This window comes from Lepisma saccharinum, chromosome 1 (genome assembly GCF_977018435.1).
Source record: "Lepisma saccharinum chromosome 1, izLepSacc3.1, whole genome shotgun sequence".
NCBI lineage: Eukaryota > Metazoa > Arthropoda > Insecta > Zygentoma > Lepismatidae > Lepisma > Lepisma saccharinum.
The window spans coordinates 178,092,168-178,098,574 of NC_139229.1; the positions used below are offsets into that span (position 1 = coordinate 178,092,168).

Here is a 6,407-nt window from a genome sequence, read left to right on the forward strand (position 1 = left end):
TCACAGCAGACAAAAGTATTTATTTGATAAGGCGTCAATATGTTCACTGGACTCCGTTACGTTCATTGTTTTCCAATTTTCTCTCTCTTTTCGCTCGTTTAGCGTGCTCCTTCCCTCAGCCCCCTCCCCCTCTCTCCCATAGCTACACAACTACATATGTGACCCGATTTCGCACAGTACACTGTTAGAAGTTACCGTGAAATTTAATACATCCTACCGTAAAAATTTTACGGACTCGACCGTGGAATCGGAAATACTTCCATACCGTTTTAGACCAAGCCGCGCATGCGCATTTGTGTCGCTTGTCGACTTTCACAGGCCAACATGGCCGAAGCGTATGTTTTTGTTGATGTGTTGTGCTTCTTTATCGATGGTTGTGCTTCGAATGCCTGCGTGGAAAGTAAATCTACATAACTCAAGGTACGTATAATGTTTTTATTTTTTAACATAATGGAATGAAAATTCATTGTAACACAGTTTATTAGTGCTATATTATTATTATTGTACTGCTGTACTATGCAACGAAGCCAAAACCACGTGCATTTATTCAATTTGCTTGTGTAGTGGAAGATATAAATTTATCGATGCCTTTATCACATGTACCACATTGCAAATACCGGTCACTTTCATTAGGTAGTATACAAACGATATATGAAGTGCGTGTCTGTTGTTTACAAGTAGTACTCAGAAATTTTTGAAAGCAGAAACTTGCAATAGCCGAGTTACGGATGGTAGAAATGTTTAGTAACAGTCCCTGAGGTACAATTTTTTCTTACTTGACAGGTTATGATGTTTTACGTAACATAGAATGTGCTTCTAACCGCGGAAAGCACGAACAACGGCGATATTTGATCCCAAACCACAGCTCACGTAAATTAAAAACCTCCTATCTCGGAGTACTTTCGCAACTTTGTATTGGTCAAAATTGGTGTATGCACATTCAAATAGCTTAAAATACGTGCAAATGATAACGTCACCAAACTTAGCACTACTAACAATAGTTACACTTCTATTTTGGTTTTGTGAGTTTTCAGTCCTTCGTGTTTGATTTACCTTATTTTATAATACATTTAAAATGTAAAATTAATATTTATTTTCAATTATTGACTTTTATTATTAATATTTTGGGTGCACTTGCACAAAGCCTTCGAACTTCCTTGCTTCAGGCTAAGGAAACTAGGTACTTTACTTCACCATAACTCATTTCCCTGAGCTAAAAACAGCAGAAAAGCTACATAAACAACTTAATCTTTATAAAAAATGCAAAAACTTTCACTTGGTGGTACAGAAAGTCAAGGGTACCTAACTATTCATCTGGCATAACAGCCTAAAAGTACTGGCTGAAATTGTATGGATTTCATCAGTAGTGACTGAATGATACTGTTAATCCTGAACCTCCACACATAAATAATTCCAGGAAAGGGTTTAAAAGCTTTACGGGAAAAAAATGACACGGTGTGCTTCAATTGTCCCCTTCCTTCACCTATCCTGTACACTGAAAAAAAAATCATGCAAATTAGCCGAAATTTATCTGAAAGTCCCAAAATTATAGTAAAATTCAATATTGGGTTCTAGACCCCATCAGAGTAAAGATATTTTGATCTAGCTAAGGTTATCTGTTGAGAAGTATTTAATCCCATGGGAGATTTATAAATGAAGAACTGGTCTCCCAATATTGTTCATTTTATTCATAATTTTGTATTTAGGTTAGTAGAATTACATAACTTTGACAACATGTCAAGTGAATGGTTAAAAATACAAATTTATGAGTAATTATAATAGTGTACATTTACACAAGTTGGAGGTGTTATATTTAACTTTGTATGTGAAAACAAAATTGAAACTTAGAAATTTTTATCTGCGGAACACTGACGATTTTCCTAAAAAAAATTAGATGGCAACACTGATTTTCATTAATATTAACTATTTGGATGTTCCATAACATATTGAGCATCCACTTAAAATCCTTCTGCTAGTTCTAAGCAAATAATGTGAAGTAAAAGCAAAATTTTTGTAATAATTCAAAATTCCTTCGGTTTTGCGGCATTTTCCAAGAATGACACTTTTACATAAAAACTTAGTGGTACTGACATGAAAGATGTTAGTTCTTGGTGTTATTTTGTATTTCCCTTCAAGTGTAAGCTGTTTATGACTGCAACAATTAGCATTCATGCATATTTAACTGTAATTAGGTATCTTATGACTGATTTAAAATTCTTTTTCTCTCACAAGAATTGCAATTTTGGACAAAATTTGGATTTAAAGTTCCAGTAATCAAAACAATGACACAATATAAGTTTAATACAGTAGATTTAGGTAATTTATGGTTTAATTGTTATCATTAAGTTTAAAACTGTACAAAATTGTTAATAATTTATGGTTTTCATGCTCAAAATTCATTTAATTACAGGTTTTTATGAGAAATTCTGATTTTAAGTCTGGAAAGTAAAAGATATGCCAAGAACTGTGCCAATGGGTAGTGAGCTGTGAAATTTCTGTGGGAGGTCCTAGAAACTGCATTGGAACCTCTTTTGGACAAGATCCACAAGTAAGTTGCTTTTCATGTTTTCAACTAGAACCTGAAGCAACAAAATACCCACCCCTCCTCCCATTAGAAATGGATCCAATAAGTTTTTATAAGAAATTTGAAATGTTACTCACTCAATGGTTGGAAGTTAGCTTGAAAGATAAATAAAATAAATCATGGTAAAGGTTATTGAAAGTTTTCAATCTTGTGTTCTGACAACTATTATTCAATCCCTTTACCTTTACTTTCCATGTGAATGGCTGTATGTGGAAAGAGTGGGTCATGGAATTGAACAATTACTTGAATTGATACTAACACACAGGGCCTACTTTTTTTAAAAAATGCTGCCAATTTATCATACAAACTCCTGTAACTATTTAAGGTCAGGGTGGGCTTTCCTTAAAAGTGGGCCAATTGACATTCTTTGAAATAACCCTTCCGTGTACTGAATGCAAGTTTTTTTTTGTTTGTTCATATATTTGATATTTTGAATGAGATTCTTAAATTTATTATTGTTATTACAGGATCGTCCCTAATAGAATGCATGGAAATTATGCTTTCAATTGAGCAAGAATTGATAGAATGCTTGGCTTCCTGAATGCTATATCAGTATCCATTTCAAGTATACAACACATTGGAGTTTGGCAAAAGGTATGTTGTATCATGTGTGAATGGAACACTGCACAAACTTTCACATAATAATTAAAAAGCTCCAAGTTTGTAGTTAAAATATTTTTAATTCTCCTGAAATATTCACATCAATTCAGTGCATAAAACAGGTGGTTGGGTCAGTGGCAATGTGGTTTTAGTGCTAGACCCATACTTTAATCACCAAACATTCAGAGTTTGAGTCTTCTTGTCAGTATGGATGTGGTTTGTTGTACAATGAGATGCATAAAAATTGCAAAGTAAATTGTCCATCGCCATGTTTATTGCCCTTGTTTTACGAAATGAGTGCTTAAAAAAATGAAACAAAATGTCAAACAAGCTGCTGAAAATTTCTACACCAGCACTTGCATACATAAAAGGTCAGTCCCTAAAAACACGAAAGAAGCAAGAGAAATATGAATGAAAATTGTTATGGACAATTTGCTGACCCAATACTTGTGCATTCCACTGTACCATTTATTATTTAATCATAATATTGGTCATTTCTCATGTTAGTATTGTCTCTTAAGATCTAAAAGATGAATGGTTTAAACACTGAATGCAGTACTGGGTTTACCATATGATTTGGCACACACGGAACGGAAGTAAGGTAAAGCCCATCATGCACCATGACATGAAGGCACAGCGCAATGTGGAAGTTTGGCCCCACCAGTGCCCCACCAGCTATACACTAAATTTCATGAAACGTTAAGTGGAGACCATGTTTCCATTAACTATGGATTATGTTTCTATTAAATATGTGGATGAAATCTGCAAACTTCTCTAAAAATGTGGAAAACGTGGTGGAATACTGATGATGATGATGATGATATATGTCATTTTACAAATAAAAAATAATATGGAATACATATTTTCATGATTGCATTTCAACATGCAGGCTACAGTACAGCATGTTATTGTATCTCCATTTCTTGTTTCATTGCTTTTTTGAATTTTAGTTTTGTTTTCTGTTAACCACTTTAATAATACTCGTAATGACACTGAAAATGAAAACTTGCAAAAACGTACATAAGAAGTTCTCTTCTTGTTTTGAACTGACATAATGCAGACTTCAATTGTCTCATGGCAGTAAAGACACCCTACTAACTGGATTGTCATGGTTCGCATAGGAGATGTACTGCGTAGAAATTTTTGCAAAGAAAATTCAGGCTTGACCAGGACACAAACCAAGTTCTTTGGCATACCATGTCATTGCTCTACAGACTGAAATAAACCAGGGCTGGCTTAGTAGCTAAGTTAGTATAGTTACTTTTTCAAATTAGTTTACTCTATGGGTAACTGGGAAGGGAGGGGGTGAGACAGCTGAAACATGGTACTGATCACATCATCTCCACTGTAGCCAGTAGATAATGTGGAACCATGTGCCTTCATGGAATGGTGACAATTTCTGCCACCTTTCCACATATGTATTTATTTTTTGAGGGAACTGTATCAGTGGGAAACTACTACTGAGCTTATGCACCACTGAACACCTTTGACAATGTTATTCTGTTACTTGAGAATTAATGATATTTTAAATTTATGCTGTTGCAATTGCATTTGGTTTTGTATCAAATTCCTTAATGGTATATTTCTTCTTCCCAGGTGATTTAATCCAGCAGAAGGGTCCTAAGTTAAGAAGAAAAAAGCACAAGTGCAATGTAGTAATTATTTGACAAAATGCAAAGAAACAAGTGTAAAGTGAAAATAAATAAAAAGTAAATTATAATTATGTACTTGGTTGATTTGAATAAATTATTTATATTATTTGAATTATTATATCACATTTGAAAATTCCATTTTTAAAACTGAAAAGTATTTGAGGATTGCACCAATAGGGATGGAAGATTGGTAGTAATGCCAGTAAAATCCAGTTTTTTTATCTTATTTTACTTATTTATTTATAAATTTTTTATGTTGAATTGATTCTCTTGGGCTGTCGATCAAGTGGGTTCTGCAACTGTTTCTGAGCTTTTGAGAATAATGCCACTATCTTCAGGCTAGAATTACTTCTTTACCTTTACCCTGAAGATGAGAATAAAGTCAGATCTAGGAACTTCTCAGACTTTTGTAGAATTCATGTGGTCAAGGAGAGAGAATCTTTTCATCATTTGCCTACAGAAAAACTTCGGCTTATTATAGTATTGTGTGTGTTTATGAGTGCAATTTGTGATTTACTTGTTGCATTGTGAGGAACTTGAAGTGAAATTATTTTTTTTCAGTTCAATTACAGATATTTTTGTAATATTTCCTAATTTAAGTAATAATAATTATCGTACTAACAAAGTAGTCTCATTATGGAAATGTATTTCCATAAATGCTAAAACATTGAAATTTTAAGGTTTGAGGGCTATGTTTTCCTTTCTGCTTTCTATTATGTTATTCACAGTGTTCCTGAATATCTGAAAACACTGAGAATTTGTTTTTTGCTTGGAAGGATTTTAAACATATTTCACCTTTTCCTCATAATTGTTTTTCTTTGTGAATGTATCATATCCTTACAATGCATTCGCGCACACATACATATTGTAGTAAATGGAGAGGTATAGTTTCAAGTCCACTTTATGTTCAGATAGGCTAATTGGGGCTGGACCTACAGTTTTGAAGTGGAATCCAAACCATTGCAATATGCCTCCACCAGGGTATTGAACTCAGGACTCGATCACAAGGTAAGAATAATTTCATTGTGCCATCAGAGGGCCTGGAAGTATCTAATAAAATAATTAAAACATTGCCTTCAAGAACATGTTAATTTTGTCCAATGAAAATGTATGTCATTGCTGATTATGGAGTTGGTGGATGCCATAGAAATGCTATTTAATTAATAAGTTGTAATTATTATTTTTTTTTTGTTTCTTTCTGCATATTGGGTTAAATGTGATAATGATTATAAATGATGGAATGGGTATAATAAATACAATGATACTCATGTATGAACTGGGTTTCATACCTGGCACATCTAGCTTTATGGGAGTTAGCTCACCAGTCCACTACAGAAGCCAGAAGGGGGCTCTAATACGTAATTCGTAGTTCAGTATTTCCCCCTAGTTAAACAGGTAATTTTTACTTTCTAACTACTGTCGACCTGTGCAAGGGTACGTTAATCAATTGTGTGTTGTGCAAATGTAAAATTCTCTCTAAATGCCTTAGTATCGTAGAAAACGATGAACTGTTCTGCCCAGGAGTGTTTTAAGCACATACATTGGCAGTGAAATTGGAAATTTTATACCTA

The 6,407-nt window shown here is 33.7% G+C and overlaps 1 long non-coding RNA gene across 1 annotated transcript; it reads left to right on the forward strand.

The window, feature by feature from the left end:
• Nucleotides 1–317: 317 nt before the first annotated feature.
• Nucleotides 318–3,150, forward strand: LOC145990293 (uncharacterized). Its single transcript, XR_014441960.1, has 3 exons — nt 318–420; nt 2,411–2,548; nt 3,052–3,150. It is a non-coding gene; the product is annotated as an uncharacterized LOC145990293 (long non-coding RNA).
• Nucleotides 3,151–6,407: the final 3,257 nt, after the last annotated feature.